The sequence below is a fragment of the Zonotrichia albicollis genome, chromosome 8 (assembly GCF_047830755.1).
Source record: "Zonotrichia albicollis isolate bZonAlb1 chromosome 8, bZonAlb1.hap1, whole genome shotgun sequence".
Classification (NCBI taxonomy): domain Eukaryota; kingdom Metazoa; phylum Chordata; class Aves; order Passeriformes; family Passerellidae; genus Zonotrichia; species Zonotrichia albicollis.
The window spans coordinates 18,393,906-18,413,014 of record NC_133826.1 but is presented as its reverse complement, the minus strand read 5'-3'; the positions used below and the strand labels follow the sequence as shown (position 1 = coordinate 18,413,014).

The 19,109-nt window shown below is 36.9% G+C and overlaps 1 protein-coding gene across 7 annotated transcripts in view; it reads left to right on the top strand.

Annotated features, from left to right (window-relative positions):
* DPYD (dihydropyrimidine dehydrogenase) overlaps positions 1-19,109 on the top strand; it is a 329,803-nt gene that overhangs the window by 70,849 nt on the left and 239,845 nt on the right. The window lies entirely within an intron of this gene.

The following is a 19,109-nucleotide window of genomic DNA, read 5'->3' as shown; positions in this document are numbered from 1 at the left end:
CAACTGGGATGTGCTTTCAAACAAGAATAAAATATTTGTCTTTTGTTCCAAGATTGGACTGGTGAAGCATGAGCAGTTGTCTATAGTGTCCAGTGTATCTTTATTGGGTTCTTGTACTCATGTTTTCTCATAAGTGCCTATCTTTTTACTTATAGTTAGTAGACCCACTGAAAAGAGAAGTCCTGAAAATAAGTTCATGTGTAATAAAAATTTTTCAACTTTTTTTTTGTGGTTTTAAAGAACAGTCCTGTTAAAATTTATGTGTTTAAATCAAAGATATTGCACTGTTAGAAGTTACAATGTCACCACAAATAGTATGATTTTGTTACTGGTATATCTGCCACGTGAAACAATTGCCAAATCAAGATCTATACCTGTGTGACAAAATTCAAAGCTTTAAGTACATCTCACTAATGAATTCTGATATTTTTATCGTGTGGTAAGTCTGTTCTCAGAATAGAATTCCTAGTGTTGCTTATAGACTGTATTTGATAAGAGGGAGTGTGGGTTTGTACAATGCTGCTGTCTGGTGCAAGTCAGAATATGCCTCCTCCTGAGCAGACAGCTGCTGCAGCAATGTCAGGAAGACTCTGTGTTACCTTCCCTGTGGCTTCTCCAGGTGCTACAATGCCTGAAGGAGGTAAAACTTTTACAGATGTTAGCATCTGCAGCAGAATAGGGCTCTGTTGATTAAAACTTGAATAGTCTAACCACCTTAGCAGAAATTACCCAGAATACTTGTGCACCATGGAAATGACATTTTGTGTTACCAATGGCTTCTTCCTCCCTCCCTCTGTGTTTTAAAATAAATGATCTGTTTCTTCTACTGGTAGGAGCTCTTGACTTTTTTTTCTATATTGTTAAACTATTGAATGCAGTCATACTTTGACCAATAAAAATATTTGGACTAAACTGTTTTGCACTAGAATTAGAACTACATGTGGGGACTACAGCATTTACAATCCTGATAAATATAGTTTAATACTAAATAGAGTAAATGAATCTGTAGGCTGTAACTTGCCTGCTGGATGGACATTACAGTGGATGCATGGTCCACTCCTCTGTGAGCAGTACACATAGTGCTCATTTTAGAAGATCTGGAAAACATCTCTTTACTCAGTGTTGTGAGAGATGTGTATTTTCTGTACTCTGGGACAAAGTTTCATATGCTACTTTGCATAGCAGAGAGGGTGAAGTACTGAAATTTGGTTCTGGAAAAATGGCTGAATAAGGATTAATCTTATGTGTAACTGACCTAGAAATGCAGCTCTAGCCATGATAGGGTAGAATGTAGGTGAAATTTGTGAGGACTGGCTGTGTGAGGATTCCATGTGGGTAATTCCTTCCCTATCTAAGATGTACTAAGGATATGAAAAGTATGTGCAGTTGGAGGTAAATAGCTGTCCAGCTTACAAATTCTTTCTGGTAGCATTTTGTGATAGAGAGATTTCCAGGCAAGCCTAGTTTTGAGTTTTAAGAGAACCACTTCTGGGAGGAATTTTTCTTAAGCCACTTCATGTACTGAAGGTTACAGGGTCCTACACTGTCTGCATCTTCTGTTAACTGGCATCAGCTTTCATCTCATACATCTAATTATGACTTATATCTGGGCATATTCTGGTTTTTGTATTTCCTTATTTCTTTTTCTTGATGGTGGTTCTTGATAAATGCTTAGTGTTGAAATCTGTATATTACCTACTCATTTCTGGAATGGGGAATAACTCCATTGGTTTCCCGCAGACTTGTTAGAAACTCATGAGTTTCAACTATGTGCCGGCATGCCACTTACCAGTATAAGTATTTGCCTGGTTTGAGACAGCATTTAAGATGCGCATGTACCTATTTTAGAGAGACTTACAAGGACCAGTGATTTTTAATTAGCTGGTAGGGTGATGCTGCTCTTCTGAATGTGGCAGTACAGCACTGCTTTTGTACTGGGCAGTCAAGGTAAGGGACCATCGTTCAAGTGAAAAGCTGCTCATGTAATTCCTGGCTCTACTGTGCCTTGGATCTGGTTACCTTGAGAGCATCCTATAAGCATCCTCTGCATCACCAGGCTTTTTCTGGAGGAGGGGAAAGCTGGCAAGAACTTTCTGTTGTGTTCATTCTTCTACTTTTTTTTTGTTTACACTAGCATTGATACTTTAAAAGGTGAGAAAAAATTCAAAGGGAAGGTAGGCTTTCATCATGTATTATAGATCAAAATAATGTGGTGGTTTTTTGGGTAGTTTTGTTTGTCTGATGGTTTTTTTTCAACCAGGATATAAGTCAAACTTTTAGTTTATAATGTAGCTGCTGATATTAGGAACAGTTCAAAAAGTGCTGAAAATTTAGCTTCTTGTGTTTCTTCTGCATTACATATAATGTCTTGTAATTTGCTCCCTACAGCAGCCTTGCACTGCTCCAAGGACATTCTCAGAGACTTTATCACCTCTTAGTGCAAAGTTTCACTGAAACACAGACTTTGCAGCTTGCTAGGTACTGCAAGTTAAAAACACCCCCTGTCACCTAGCTTGGCTGCCTGTAGGCTGGAAGTACTTTGGAAATTGCAGCACTGAAAGGCAACTTTCAGAAGGGACTGATGGTTAGAGGCAGGAGGGCTTCTTCTCTGGAGTTAAGTTGCCTTTTGGCAGTGTGGCTCTGTCAGGAAGATGTGTTCAACATGCTGGCTAAAAATAGGGGAACTCTGAGGCCTATCATCCCTGAACCTCTTTTAATACCACAGATGGTTTAATTTAGAGATTGCTGAAGTATTTTGAGGGAATATAAGTCTTGTTAGGTGGAAAGGTCTTGTTTCCTTCTAACAAATTCCCTTTTATTGAATAACTTTGGAGTCATTCAATAGAACTGTTAGGTACCACAGTCAAACTTCAGTTTCACTGTGTGCATCAGACAGGTGCATGCTTTGTATGACAGGTGAGAATGGAGGTTTCCTTTGGAATATTTTCTTTTCAAACTTGTTTATTTACAGGCTGCAGCCTTGGGATAGCAGTAATGCTTTTGTTAGCTACTGATTTATGCTAGCCCCAATCCAAATAAAACATTTGATTTGTGCATTCCATTTTAAACAGATGTACACATGCTTGCTCCCTTCAGACATACTGTATTTTATCAACATGAAGGATTCTTATTTCTTTTATTACAGTGTGTAGTGACTACTGAGAGACAACAGAGTAGCAAGAAAGTTACCTGACATGAAATTCAGACAAGAAGTGATAGTCTACCATTCAGAAGGTCTTCAAAGTGTTTCATACAGTGGAAAACATTTGTGGGACTTTGTGGGAAGAAACTGTGACTATTGTTTGGATTCCTATTTAACTGAAGAAAGCGACAGCTTCATTTTAATACTGTTTCTGATATGTTTGGTGGTATACTTGAGCAGGTTAAATAATTTTATTCCGTGTGGTAATCACAGTGTACAGAGCACTGTTTTGTTCAGTATATTTTGAATGTAGTCTGTTAACATGCCTTAATGTTCAAGGTTTTTTTTTTTTCCTTTAAAAACCATCCTAACACAGAGCCCCAGAACTTAGATGTAAAATAAAATGATTATTTGAGGTAATGATGCAGTATGTACCTATGCTAAATTACGCCTTATTTTTGTCATGAAACTGATGCAGAAACTACTAGATACTCCCTGTATGATTGCTGTTGCAAGTTGATCAGAGAATCATTAGGGGAAACACACTTCAAAAAGTCCTCTGTAGGATTTCTCATTAGTATGACAGTATATTCTTTATTGCAGTAATTACTGCTGTACTTACATGTAGTGGAGGACAATGTAAAGTGAACTGATTGTTGTAAATGTGTAAAGATATCCAGTCTTTCCTGTTTACCAGTAATTTCAAACATACTTTGTGCTTTTTCTTTAAAGAACCGTAATAAGAACAAATAAGACTACTTAGTTTTCTCAAAGTGTTAAATACTAAATATGAATTTAATAATAACAGGAATTTGGCATATCTTCAAAAATTTTTGTGGACTTGTAACGGTGCTGGTTGCAAGACCTCTCTGAGCAGTAAAAAAAGAAAAATCACAATTTAGACACTTGAAATGTCTCACAAGTTACATCTCTTTCACCCTAAATATAAAAAACATTTTATAAGCCATAATGCTGATCTTCACTGTTGAGGCTTCATCTGTATCTAACAGAGGTTGAAAAAAGATATGTTCTATACTATGAGATTTTATAATGGAAAACAACTGTTTATTTTGACATGCTTAAATATAGGGGTTTTTTAATAACTGTATTTCACGTCATTCTCATGCAATTGTTAAATACAATTACCTTGGTGCTCCAGTCAGTGTTCATTCACAAATGTATGATATGAAAAAAATTGATGGAACCCAACATTATTTATTAAGGCATTTTCTTTTATCAAAGGAGATTTAAAAAATGTCATTAAGGAACTCATTCTCTGAATTCTAAATGCACTGGCTCTGTTTACAGGTTAAATTAATAAGTGTTGTTAACTTAAGCAAGACAATATCATTGAAGTTGATGGTCCAGTGGAGCGCCCAATATTGAGGGAGAGCTTGGTGGTTCTGGTACTGCCCGGGAAGCTGGGATGCAAGTGGTTTCTGTGCTGCAGGTGGCTGAAACTGCCAACATTTTCTGTACCCTAGTCCTTTGTTGTCAAAACTGAAATAGTATTTCATTGCCTTGTATCTGGATGGGGAGAGGAGTACAAAGCAAGAGTGAGAGGTGCTCAGGATCTTTGCTGAGGGTGACTGCCTGGGTAAATGTGGGTAGATAAACACAGTCTCTTGTACAGGGGTGAACTTGCCTTGTCTGAGTTCTGTGTTGATGGGGGTTAACATAGCTCTAGGGACCCTGGGAAGGCAGGCATGAATGGTCTTCAAGCAGGTGGTTTAGTTATCTCTTGTACTATCAGAGTCACTTGCTGAGATTGGAAGGGACATAGGGAGGTTGTCTAATCCAATCCTCTTATTCAGAACAGTGTTGACTAAAGCAGATCGCCCTGATCTGTGTCCAGCCAGGTTTTGAATACCTCCAGGAATGGGCACTTCACAGTCTCTGTGGGCAAACAGAAAATACCTCAATGTCATACTGAGCCTAAATTAACTGGCAGAATAAGAAATGGACAGAGCTAATTTTTTCATATGTGGTTATGGGCACTGACCTAGCTTTATTATTTCCAGATTCAAAGTAAAGGGTTATGGCTTTGCTTTCACCTGGCCCACTTCCCCAAGGACAAGCTGAACAATGCTGAGGGTTGGACAACACACTGAGAGTCAGTTATATCCGTAGGGCTGCTGAGATGTCTCAGAACAAATCAAAGACCCTTATATTTTAAGGAACTAGATTTCTGCATTCAAAACTGTAACAATGAACACTAATCACAGGAGTCGCTATGCAGCTATGTTTTATGTTAGCAAGAAGTCATGGTTTTCAAAATAAAATTTTTGAAAAGTGGCTCATTGATTCATGACACTGGGTTCAGGTATCTGTGCTTTTATCTCTTGGTTAGTGTGTCAAAAGTTGTGTCACCTATTTTCAGGTTATGGTATAAGGCTGGGTTCTGAGCCTATAAAAAATGCTGCTGGTCTCTATTAAAGAAATAGCAGTTTGTAGCTGTAGAAAAATTCAGCCCAGTTGTGTTAAAACAGTTTTTAGAGATAAGTTTGTCACATAACCCAAGATGTACCAACATAATGATTTAGCACAACAGAGCATACGTGTTCATGAAACACTATGCAAATTTAAATATTTTAATTTTGGAATATTGCTGAAATACCTATTTTTGTTTAAAAGGATAATGTGAGATTCTGAAAAATCAGCAAATTAATATTTGTGTGTTTGTAGGTTTACAGCAGACTGTAGATTTCTGTGCTATAAGTACTGGTCCCAGAACTGGTGTCTGTAGCACTCTGAAACACTTGGCCACTTGGAATAGGTTTGGCATGAAAGACTTGGCCTAGCAAGGTGTTTGTTTAGTTAATGCTTGCTGCTGTTGGGTTTTTGTTTTCTTTCTCTTAATCGACATTTTTCCAACTTATATTTCCCCACCCCTGGATACAGTGTGTCAGTAATTGAATCTCTTATTTCTCAAAAAATAAGGTAGTAATGTCATACTTTATATTCATGATAAATTCATAAAATATTTAATAGATACTAGCAAGAGTCATTATGAACTGACTGTGTAAAAGGATGGAATACTTGAGGGCATTTGTCACACATAATTCATGGCTGACGACTGAAATAATTTCAGCTCTTCTGGTTGGGTTGGGTTGAGTCCCATGCCTTACGTTGCATATATTGTAAGAGTATTGGAAATGCTGGAACTTGGGTCTTTTTTTTGTCTTAATAGAAAGGTAACACTAAATCACAACATCTGAAAGTAAGTCTGGTTTTCTTGTTCTTTTGGAACATAAAACTTAGTTAAAATGTTCATATTATTATTTGCAGTGTGTGTGTTGTGTAGATAGTACACAGACCATAGTAATGAGGTAGATGCATTAAGAAAAACCCTTCTTCCTCCAAAAAGGATGGTGCATGCAAAGCAATACTATAGTTGAACTATAGTTGAATGATTTTTTTTTTTGTCTGAATCTAAAACCAAAATATGATGTTTAATTTTTTTCATGGAACCTGCATCTAATTTAGGTTTATCTTTACACAATGACTTTGGCCTATATACAGCAAAAGTGTGTGTTAGAGAAGGACAGGTACAGTGTTACTGGTGTGGCAGTAATAGGATTCATCCAGTGAAGAGATGACTTCAGTTTAAAATGTGTGAATAGTAGTGTGATCAGGAGCAACTCAGAAAAAAATAGCTTTATATTTTCATGCTAAGCAGAAAAATGCTGGTGAGTGATCTACTCTCACCAGGCTGATGTTGAGAGATGTGTTAGGCGGTTGTGTGGAGCTATTTTCAGGTTCAAAATCATCACCCAAGAATTTCATTTCACCATGTAATATTTTTTCATCTTCTCAAAGGCAACAAACATGCAAAGTATAGTATACTATTTGACATGTATTTTTAACTATGTGCTAGAAAATCACAAATTTGCACTAATGATAGGGAGACTCTTTTATGAATTACTGAATTGTGCAAATTAGCAAATGAAAAAAACACAATTAAAAAAGAATAATGTATCACATAATGTTCTTAGTATGTTTTGACATTTGTGGTTCAGTGTTAACTGTTTTTGCCAGTACATCATCTTGCACAGTGCTAGTAAACATATTCAAGTATATTTTAGGAAAGATCATGCTGAGCTATCAGTAGAGCATTTTTCCAGAGCGGTGTCACTCCCTCTTTGCTGAAACTGGAGAGGGTTATTTTGCTGTATCTAATTTATTGTGCATATTTCTATTGCTTTTGTTTTGAATTGAGGACAGAGTTTTGCATGGTTGTGTTTTGTAAGCAAAAGAGTATAACTTAGGTTACTGGATCTTAGCATGTGTAAAGCACCAAAATGGATTTGTAGAAAGGTCTTCCAAAATACTGTCAGGAACTCTGCTGTTAATTACTCTGATTTGAATTGTTTTTTGCATTTTGGGAATTGATTTTTATTTTTTTTTAAATTCTCTTTGGGTGATAACTGTCAAACTCCTGTCTCTCTGAAAAGCTCCTGCTCTTTGAAGGGGCTAAAGATGCTGGTCATGAATAAGGAAGTGAAGGGATGAATAAAAGGTAGAGCTTTTCCTGTTCTTTACTCCTGTCTTCCTTTCCAAAAAGACAGACTACTTATGATTGGAAAAATATCCCATCTGGTTTTGCACTAAAATTACTTCAGTGTAGGAAACAATAAGTAGAGACTGTTTCCAAGAAATTGTTTCTAGTACTAATAGTATATTTCACATCCTCAGTGAAAAGGGAAATTAAAGAGTGGATAATTCTATCTTTCTGCTCTTCTAGGCTCGCAAAAGAAAAACAAATTGCATTGACTAAATTAGAAGTGACTAAACGCCCTTTAGTTGCATTTGTTGTCCTCTGTTCCATTGCTTCACGTTATGTGCTTGAACACATATTGACATCACCACAAACACCCAAATGTGGGTTTGAATTTATATTGATAATCTTTGTTGAACTGACTAACTTCAGTCAGAGACTGAAGATGTAACCTAAGTGGCTCTAGGGTCTTTGGGAGCCTTTCTTGACTGAGCAATGCTTAACTCCATCCAGCCCATCATAGAAAATACAGCCCCTGAATATACCTGAAATGGGCTGTAGTGGGATTCTAACATAAAGTATCTTTCCTTCTCCTGCTTAAAATTTGGAAGGCAATATCAAGATACCTTCATGAAAGTGAGCTAACTGCTTTTAAAATTCCTAACCAAGCAAGTCCTGCCAGAAAGGAATCTGATAAAGCAGCAGCATCATTCACAATCAAAACTCTGACTGGTCTACAGTAACCCCAAACTGGAATATATTCTGCTGTGATCAGATCCTGGCCGAGGATGGGGGAACAATAGGTAGCCTTGCCTCCTGACATCCTGGTGCCAGGGATGCAGGAATGGAGCAGACTGACAGTAGCAGTTGTCAGGGAGGTTTTCTTGTTGGTTTAATTTGTAGCATGGGTACAGAGCTTTAGGATTCTTACTGCTGAGAAATTTAATAAGAGCTATCTGAGTTTGCAGCCAGCAGACTTGGGCATTCACCTGGAGTAAAGCAAACAATTGGCATCCCTCACTATTAAGGAAAAGAGACACTGGTAAGTAAGCTATACCTGTGATTGTGTTGATATTATAGGATTCTGCAAATCCTGAGGTATGAAACTCTGGAAGTCATTGGATGCATTCATTAAACCCTAATGCTTCTGGGTTAGAAAGAGCAATGCTAAAATCAGAGCATCTAAGTCTGGGATGCAGGAACAGTTGGGGAGTTGTTAATGGGTACTCTGTGTGATTTTGTGTAGAGAAGGTACTAATGGAGGGTGGACAAGGAGAAGCATTTTGTACTAATTCCTAGGCTTTCTGAAATGTCTGTGTGACTAGTCTGAGAAATGCAGATCTTTGTGGAGGTTTTCTTTTATATAAAAATTTTAATATTTTTCTGTAATTGTTTTCAAATAACTGCATAAAAAAGAATTGCCAAAAGGCAGACATCTGCTCATTTGTAGCAAGCAAAACTATCTACCAAAAGAGAATATTTAAATCCTTCCAGCAGGTTTTTGAAAATGCAGTGCCTCTGGGAAATGGGAAAAGTGTACTTTTTCAGCCACACTACATTTACAGTCTTGGGATTGCTGTATTTGATGTAGGTCTAACAATTTGAGCATGTACAAAGAAGAACAATGCCACAAATTCAAGAACAAGCGATCTATCAAACTGTCGTGAACCAACAGATTAATTTTTTTTATGCATCCTAAGATTTCTTAAAGCTGTGCTTCTCTGAAAAAAAAAAAAAAACCAAAACCAAACCAACATTTCTTTTAATATTTTCCAGACAGCACTTAACTGCTGAACCATCACAGAAAATGTATTCATTCGTATGCCATTAACTCCAGTATGGGAGGAAATGTGACAAAAACTTCTTTTATATAATCTTCTTAAAAGGATGTGAAAATTCTCCCTGCTTAGCTTACAAAGGTGAAACCTAAAATGCAAGATTTTTGTGCCTTCCTTTTAGCAACAAATATTTGTCCTATTTTTGCAAACACTGATTATTCTCAAGTTACCCTCCCCAAGCCTTCTTGACATTGAGAGTCCAGAGTCTGCTCTATGTTTAGCTCGTAGATGGAGTTTTCTTTGCCAATATACATTGATCTAAAAGGCCATGCTGTAGTGCTCAGAAACCAAGCTGTTTTTAAAAGATTTTCCTGTGGCTATCCTTTCAAAATCCTTGTATATATTTCATGTTTTAGATCCTTTGGGTCCTGGTATTTTAACTACAGTTCTTTTTATTTGTCCTAATTTTGGGGTGCCGGGTAAAGTGCTGAAATAGTGTGCCTGTCGGAGATTTGCATGTCAGAGATTTCTGCACTGGAAGAAGGAAGCTGTGAAGAGGTACAAGTATACAGTGGGGTGCTTCTCTAGACAGCCTTGCTACCAAGGGGATCAGGAGTTAAATTTATTTGGTGATCTACAGAAAGGCTCTATCTGTTTTGTTTGGTTGGTGGGGGTTTTTTTATTGCTTTGTTTTGGTTTGGTGTTTTTTAGCTGGGGGAGATGCCCAGCTAAAAAAAAAAAGTAAATGATATATTGGTTTCACATAATGTCAAGTCTGGATGGGGATGCTATTTATTCATATTATCATACTGTGAATGCATGAATATTATAAAATTTTTCCCAGTGAAGGTGCTTATAGCAAAATTTGGATATAGCACATACAAGAACAATCATTTAGTCTTTATGAGTACGTGTATTCCCCTCTTGCAAATACTTAAGACTGAATTTTCAACTTTCTACTATTAAAATGTTGCTTTCATCTTTAAACTCAAAATATAAAGAATGCAACTTTGATTCTTGGTGTAATTTGTTCAGGGTTTGTTTTCACTCTGTGGTCACCCCTCTAGTTCCCTCTGTGATTTCTGTAATTGTGTCACGAAGCTGTTTCCATTTGCTGAGGGGATGCTAGTTTTCAATCTTTACTCTAAGAGTAAATTTAGGGTAGAAAGCAAAGCCAAATAATTATCTTAAACATCAAAGCATGAAAGAAAATGCCACCTTTTTAAAAAGATGCCTATATATTATAAGCAGGGTAACATTATTTTCATATGACTAAAAAATGTACCAATTATTTGCAGTGTAAAAAATCAGAACTGAAATAGCAGGCAGATTTCCTTTTTTTCTGGGTCTTAATGACTGAGCATATTAACAAGTTACAGTATCACTTATTAAAGTATCTTAAACCTCCTTATTTGAAAGAGAGGATGAAAGACAGTCCTTGTACACATGCAGTTTCTAGACAAAATATTAAATCTTAGGATGCTCTGCTGAATTTGTGCAGTTTCCAGAAGAGGGAAAAGACCGGGGTAGTGACACATGGTTCTCAAATTGTAGCTGCAGCAATTTTAAGTGAGGAAGGATGAGGACACTGAAGTGCTGGGAGCTCACTTCTGGGAGACTTGCATGAGGCTGGCTTAAGAAACTGCTTAAACCTTTTCATTATAAGAAATTGAATGGTCTGACTGGGTCCCACGGGAGACTACATATATTAAAATAGAGCACAGTTAAGCAGTCTGATAATGAACTGGAGTGTTCATTGTCTGGAAGGACTGAGCTTGATTTACTAAGGAAACTCTGCATTTCTTTCCAAGTTTTAAAACTTGGAAAAAGATGGTCAGCTGGGGTCAATGACTTCTATCCTCTATTGGAAGAAGCATCTTTATCAGGTTTGCACTGCAGAGGTGACTGACCTCTCAATTTTCTCTGGAGTTCTGAACTGTAGTAGCAGCCAAAACAGATCATTCTTTTTTGTTTCTGCAAATCTGAAAGCAAGAGCAACTGAGACCTTTGAAGTTTTTAGTTTTATTCTGAAGTCCAATGATTTAATTTCTGCTTTTGCCTGCCTCCAGATTATGCTTTGTGTAGGATCAAATGTTCAGGTGACACCGACAGCAAAGCTAAAACCCTCCTGGTCTTTTGCTCTCTTTTCTCCCACCTTCCTACCTCTTGCTAATACTAGCATCACGAGTTGGGAAATGCATTGTGTGCAGAGATCAGTGCAGCCTGACTTGTGAGTGGCAGGGTTCTAGATCAGCATTCAGTCACATCTGTGGATAATTGCAGGGTGATAAAAAAGAGTTGGGGAATTTTTTGGTGCTCAGATCCTAAAAAGGGAAGCTTTAGCATAATACGCTGTTACTGCCTTTCCCAAAACTAATTCCCCACAGAAGTTCTTTGTTTAAATCACTCTTCTGTTATTTGTGATAGAATTGCTGGCATGTCTAAATTGTAAGACTCGTGGTGCTGTAGTGAGGTAGTCCATTTCTTCGGGTTTTGTAGTTTTAATTGGAAGCATTTTCTTAAATTTTCAATGAATGCATTTTAGTTATATTGTATCATAGATTGTTTATAAATGTTATTCTTAAATTTAATCCATTTTTTCAGTGCAAATAAATGGTAGATTTGTGCTCCTGATATTGATATATTGAACAGAGTGGTGTTTGTAAGATGTGCATAGATGATGAAGGCATTTTGGGAGAAAAACATTGACTAAACTTGTGAAGTGTATCTTTCCTGAAGTGAACTCAGAGGACTTTTGTTGACATTAGGATAGAAAGACAACAAGTGTTTCATATTTTGGAAAGGTAATTTACACAGGACAAGAATCATGCCTCATGAAGCTAATTTCTGATCTCCTAAAAACCCTAGAAAGGATACTTGATACAAGTAAAAAAAATCTGTAACACTTCTGGGAGAATAGTCCAGGCAAAAGAAGATTATTGTGTACAGGACAAGCCATAATAAAAACTGTCAGTTCTGTCAACCTTTCTGTCTACGGTCTATAGAGGATTAAAAGGATATTGAACATTGTGTAACAGCTGTCTCTTATGTGAAAGGGATCACTGTTGTGGTGAACAGAAATGTACCCGTTTAAAAAGCTCCATAAGGCCAGGTGTGGCTGGGCCACAAGTGGCTGCTTTGGCAGGTAAACTGCTGCTTTCAAGGACTTGAAGAGCACAGTGCGAGGTCTAATAGGTATTATCAGTGTTTCATCAACAAGTGGGTTTCTTGTGTGTCTTTTACACTACTGGAATAGTATAGGTACTACCAAGTTTATTGTCATAAGCAGGAAACTCTATTGGGTTCCTATGATGTTGAGAAAATACTGATAAATATGTGGTGTGAAATTAGTGTTAACAGAGAAGTTGCAGATTGAATTTTAAGTATTTGGTTTTTGTAACACTAAAACCATCAAGATTTAAATAAAAATAAATAGAAATAGTATTTTATATAAAATATAATTATATATATATATTCTACATAATAGTATAATTAAATATAGCATAATAAATAAAAATATTTTGTTGGCAACAATAAAACCTTTAACTAGACATATTCTGGGATAATTTAATGACTTTTGAATGTTGATTAATATTGTCGAAAACACAGCAATTTCATAATCCTTACCCTAAAACAAGAAAAAAGGGGACCATGCTTAGAATTAACATTGGTGTGTTGGAAGGTTGAAATTACTTTCACCATCAATATAAAAAAAAAATATTTCAAATATGTCAAAAGGAATAAACCGTTTTTCTGATTTGGCCTCAGCTGATATACATGCTTTGTGCTACAGTATTCTGTAAGCAGAACTGTGTTTTCTATTTTTAATCCCTCTAATTTATATAACAGCTTTATTCAGCAACATTATAAATTGGAGAAATGCAATTAAAGTAATATATACAAGTTATATACATAAAGTGGGTGAAAGGCAGCAATCTTTTTGGTTATATTGTAAAATGATTGGTGAAAAATTCTGTGTCCCAGTAAGATGACAGGAGGGGTTTAAGGAGAATATAACTTCGCATGAACTGTCTTGGAGCAGGCTGCTCCCCACAGTGCAGTGCAGACAGAGCCTGCCTGTGTTCCCACTGCTCAGCAAGGGGTTAAGAGGAAATCCTACCAACCTACTTTTCCTCTGCTAGGCTCCATTTGTGGGTCTGGTCACAGACCAAGATAGCTCTGTCCAAAGTATGCAGATGACATGACATTAGGCATGACAGCTTTAGTGCAGAAATGGAGGTTTCTGGTGGGCTGAATGGTGGTTGAAACCAACTCAGAAAATAGACTGTAAAATGACTGGTGCACACTTTCCTACACCACTGTCATTGATACCTGATGACAGATAGTGGCTCCTTTATTATATTATCAATGTTGTCCATTAAAATGAAGTTATGATGGAAGATGATAAAAAGTTACAGGACAGAGAAGTGGAAAAGTTTCAGATGAATGGGGAAGAAAGACTACAGAAAACAGGAAGACAGCCAAGCAGAAGCAAAGAGGAGAGGAGAGTTCCTGCACTCAATGGGGATTCAGAAGTAGATGAGAAAAGAATTATTGCTGTCTAGAGAGCCAAAGAAGAAAAGAGAAAGATGAGGCATTGATGAATAGAATGATTTGGAGCCTGTGTCCATATGATTCACCACCTCGTAAGTGTCCAAAAATAACCTTGTCTGTAAGTGCCATTATTCTGCACTAGGGTAGGAGGTTTTTGTGTCTAAAGACTAAGTTTCTACTCTGATCATTTCTTCTTTTCAATAAAAAGCACCTCCCTTATGAGTCCTGTAACTGCCAGCAGCAATGGCATGCCTGTCTCTAATCCTGTAAAGTGCCTCTATTTAAAATTTGCTTCCTCTAGTCATGTGAACTTACAGACACAGAAGTAGTGCAATTTTTATGGATCTGCAGAAGGCTTACAGGACTTCAGGTGACTGAAGAGGCAGCAGCAACAGTGTAGGAGTCTTTCCTGCTTTTTTTAGATATGAGCTAGTATTGCTGATTTACATGATACTGAATGTTTTGTTTTTTACAGCTCCTGTGCATTGCTAACAGGCCAGGCATTTCTCACATACATATGTTTTCACATGTCATTCTGCAATATAACCCAAAAGACTGCTGCCTTTCACCCACTATTAAATATCCAGGACCAGGATATCTACTTGTCTGTATTGCTGTGTTTTGTACAGTTTCTGGTGCCCTTTATACTAGTGGTGTTTCTTGGCAATTAGATTTGGTTTTTTTGTAATCCAAACTTACTTTCATGGTTGATTCTAATTTAAGATTTTGTTCTCTTTGCCACACTGTAGTTTGAACAACTGTACTTTGCATTGTACATTGCACATCAGAGACCTTGGCCTTGCATGTGAGAATTCCTTTATCTGTTTCTTGACTTCTAATATTCCTGTATCATTTGTCTTTGGTACTTATCAGACCCATGTATCAACTGTTATGGTGTTTTGGTACTTAAACCTGACAAAACATCTTCCAGTTACTTTTTAATCCTTTTCTCCTCTCCATTGAGAAATGCAATGAACACAAAGACAAAAGAATGTGGGATTTTTCCCACATTATGTTAGTTTTGGGTGTGTGGTTTTTTGTTTGTTTGTTTTTAATTAGGAAAATAATTGCAGCTTTTTTTTTTTTTTTCAGCTGCCAACAATAAGTTTTCACCAATGGCTTGCCATTTAAGTAGTGGATCTTTATCCTGGCATCCCTTGCCTTTATTAAATGAGTCTATATGTGTCCAAATCTCAGTTTAGTTTTGTCCTTGACCTTCTTTGAGTACAGCAAGAAGCAAGACCAAATGGGGAGTATGGCTACAGGATTAGCCATAAGTAATTAAAGGACTGAACTTTGAGAGAACAAGCTATGTAATGCTTTTTGCTTTGGGCATCAAAGGCAAGGGGCATTCAAATTGGAATTTAGATTTATTTGGAAATAATAGATTAATTTTTTCCTGACATGCAGCTTTCTTATTTCAGTGCTTACTGTCCCCAGCTCAGGGTTTAGAGTGGTGGAAGAGTCTTGAAACCAAGAAGAGCTTTGGTTGGGTCAAAGTTGGGTCTCCTGTTCATGCTGACCTCTTATTTACTGGGTGCAGTTAGCTCTACCATTCTCTAAAAGTTAATTGACCAAAGCCTCAGAAAGTACATACAGACCTTCACTGGGGCTGTTTCTTGGAGTAGTGGATAAAGTTTTAGAAATTTCTACAAGTACTAGAACTGGAAGACTTTTTTCAAAATGTTTATGTCCTGCAGAAATGAATTAGGATTCAATTTGCTTCTAAACCTCTGCCAACAGTAACCATAATAAAGGTTATTTGCTCTGTTTTGTGATACATGAAGATTTGATGGGTTATCAACTACAATTTGTTGAGGAATATTATTCCAGATTATCTGTTTCACCCCTGGTCTTTCAGCATTCACATGCTTGCACTTCAGGTGATGTTATTACCAGTTACATAGACAATTGTTCACTGCATTTTTAGGTAACAATACAACTAAATTTTCCTTCTTTGTTTGAAAGCAAAAGTGTGTTAAGAGCTGGCCTTTACCTGGAAATGGAACTGTTGGTCAGATATTTCAACTTTAAAATAAAATATTGGGTAATATTTCAACAACTGTACAACAAAGCTGTTAACTGAAGATTATCTTGGCTATGGCTTCCTTTTCTCTTCTGCAGTGCAAAGACTGTGGTGTTGCTTTTTATATGGAAATTAATATGCATGTGAAGTGAATGTGGTGTCTTTTAAGATTCAAAACTGCCTATGTTTCTAAAGGAGATGCTGTTCCATGAGCAGTGGGAGAAGAATCCATAATATAGGGTGCTTTCTGATAGTTGGTAGGATTTTTCCTATATTTTTTACTAAGAAACGCTGAGATATATATTCTCAGATTAGCACAGGTCCATAGGTAGTCCAGAATGTTGTTTGTTTGGGTATTTTAGTAATGAGCATGCACTTCTTCATTTAATTTGCTGGGAGCTAACGGGTGAATTAGAAACAGTTAATCTAAATTTCTAATTTGTTCACAGTATTGTGAACTAAAATCATAGTAATAAAATAACCCTGTAAAATGAAAGGTGAGGTTTCTCAGGGTGGGAGGGCAGTTCAAGAAAAAGAAAGGAAGTATAATGCTTAATGTTTCTCCACTGGGGTTTATGCCTGTGGAACTGAAGCTCATGGTAATTGTTGGTGTGCTCCCTTAAGCAGGGTATTTTGCCTGTGATTTTTGAAAGGATCAATCACTTGCAGCAATTTATGTAATAACTTTCTGGTGTGTGACTCTACTACTTTATTTATTCTTTTTGCCTGATTCACCAGAACGCAATACCTTTGCTCCTTTGTACAGTAAATGCACTCTGTGATATCTGTGATGGTATGGTCAAAAGATAATTTATTGTCAGATAGAAAAATAGGTCAACACTAATGTCACTTGATGATCAACCCCCCAAGTTTAATAAAACACCTCACCAGCATGCATTCAGCACAGTACTTGATGTTTTATTAGGACTACAGTACCTTACAGTACCTAGCTATAGCAGGCATGTAATTACTGAGCTGTCATGGTGATAAGTGGGATTAATGGCAGCCTGGTGCACTTTAGTCTGCAGAGTGCCTGGAAGATGGTATTATTATAGCAGAAAGTCTGGACTGGCATATTCATGGCACCCTCCCCTCCTCCCCAAAGCTCACATTCAAGTTTGCATTACCTGCCCCTCCCAGCAGCTGACATTTTCAGCAGCTGTTATTTGTGAAGCAGCTCAAAAATCAAAAGAGAAATAATTTGGTAAAGATGCTTGCTAGTCTGAGCGAGTAATCTGTACACATCTTATCCTGCCAGGTGCCATGCAGTTTTGACATGAAATTGTTCTATATATAATCCACAAAATGCATTTTATATTCAGTGTGCTTCCTCTGATTTTTAATATAGGACTGTTGTGTTTTAAAGAAAACATCACTGAGGAAAGTCAAGAATAAAAGATCGTAATGGAATTGATGTCTTATTTAATTCCATGATTTTGAGTGCTATTATTTCCTTATTGCCTATACAGGCAAACTGCTCATCTGAGTTGTCATAGTGGTGTTATTTTGTGTAGTGCATCTCCTTTTTTGCTGGCTTTGAGTACTAGAACTTTGCCTTTTTTTTAAAGAGGAGAAATTCTTGTTTGCTTAGAGACCTTTTGAGGTCTCCCTGTCCCACCTTTCCTTGTTAAGACCTTTTTAACATGTACCTGTCACAGGTAGTGCTGGGCAGTGTTATGTTCAGCTGCCACAGCCAAACCTGCCGATGCTTTTCTGACACCCACCTAGCTGAACTCGTAACCCAGTGTGGTGTTGGACCCAGGTTTGGCTTCTGCAGGTTTCCCATCCTTTGGAACCTGTGAGACCAGTTTACTTTAAGTATATCCTCTGGGGCCTTTTTTCCTTGAAGTCTTGTGAGAAAATCTAAACAGCCACTACCACATGTGCCTTCAAATTTTTCTGGTGCCATATTGTCTGCAATACCCAGCTAGATTATAATGAATAACAAGATGAAAGGCTAATTAATCTTTTACTTAACTAGCTGTCCCTTCTCTTGTATTCCACCCTTAACTGTAAAAATGACAACAAAAAACTCCTGATATGTGTGATTGACAAAGTCAGGACTGTGTTTTGTTGCAGGTATTCCAGTAATTTCCTTTTAATGTAATCTTAATTTCTTTGTATATAGTCTACTGGCCTCTTGCAGCTTTTCTCTGTTTTAAAATACTCAGTTCCACAGTGTTGTTACCTATCACTGAATAAAAATAATTAAGGTAGACTTGTGGAACTTATGTATCTGGGCTCAAATAATATATAAAAACCAAATTTTATTTCATTTTGCATACATTGTTAAACCCACAATTTACATTAATTCTGACTGTTACTAGAGCAGTATCAAAAGAGCATCTGGAATAACCTAATGAATTCTGAGACAAGTAGTGAGGCATTTGACCTGTGATAATCCTTGATCTATAAAACCAAGGCTGTGTTCTAATACCTTTGTGCCTAATAGAGAACCATTTTACTTCTGCAGCTGACTTTTATCTTTTTTTAAGGTTTGCTTAATGCAAGTTGTGTAGACTGTCCTGAGGACTTATTCCTTAGATGGGAGTGGTGCAAGCATCACACCCCCATGTATGACTATGCAGAAACAGAAAATCAATCTTTATTACTTAGGATGTTTTGTCGCCTTATTTCTTAGTTAGCTTTCGTCATTAGAAATGACAGGAAGAAGGTCCTAGGGATTTTGGCTGGGGGCATGCATAAGACTTCTGAATTGTTTTCAGAAGTCACAGACTTATCACTGGAAATTCGTAGAAAAAGGACTTGAAAATTCATCAGCTATTCTTATTCTTTGGACATACAGTAAGATGTATGAAATATCTGACCAGATTTCCTTTTGTGGAAATACTGTTGCTTTTGTAAGTCTGATGGTCCAACCTTCAGCATTTAATCCATAATGAGACTTCCAGAACTTAGTAATAAATTTAGGTTTGCAGCACAAGTGTTTTCAAATAGAAAAATGAACTGGTCAGAAGTTCAGCAACCATGCATTCTAGGGAAAAAAATTACCTCTATGTAATTTGAGGGTTTCCTATTACTTCAACAGGTGCTGTCTGTGTGCTTGTAAATGGTACCATCCTATGTAAAGTACAGTCAACGCAGCATAAC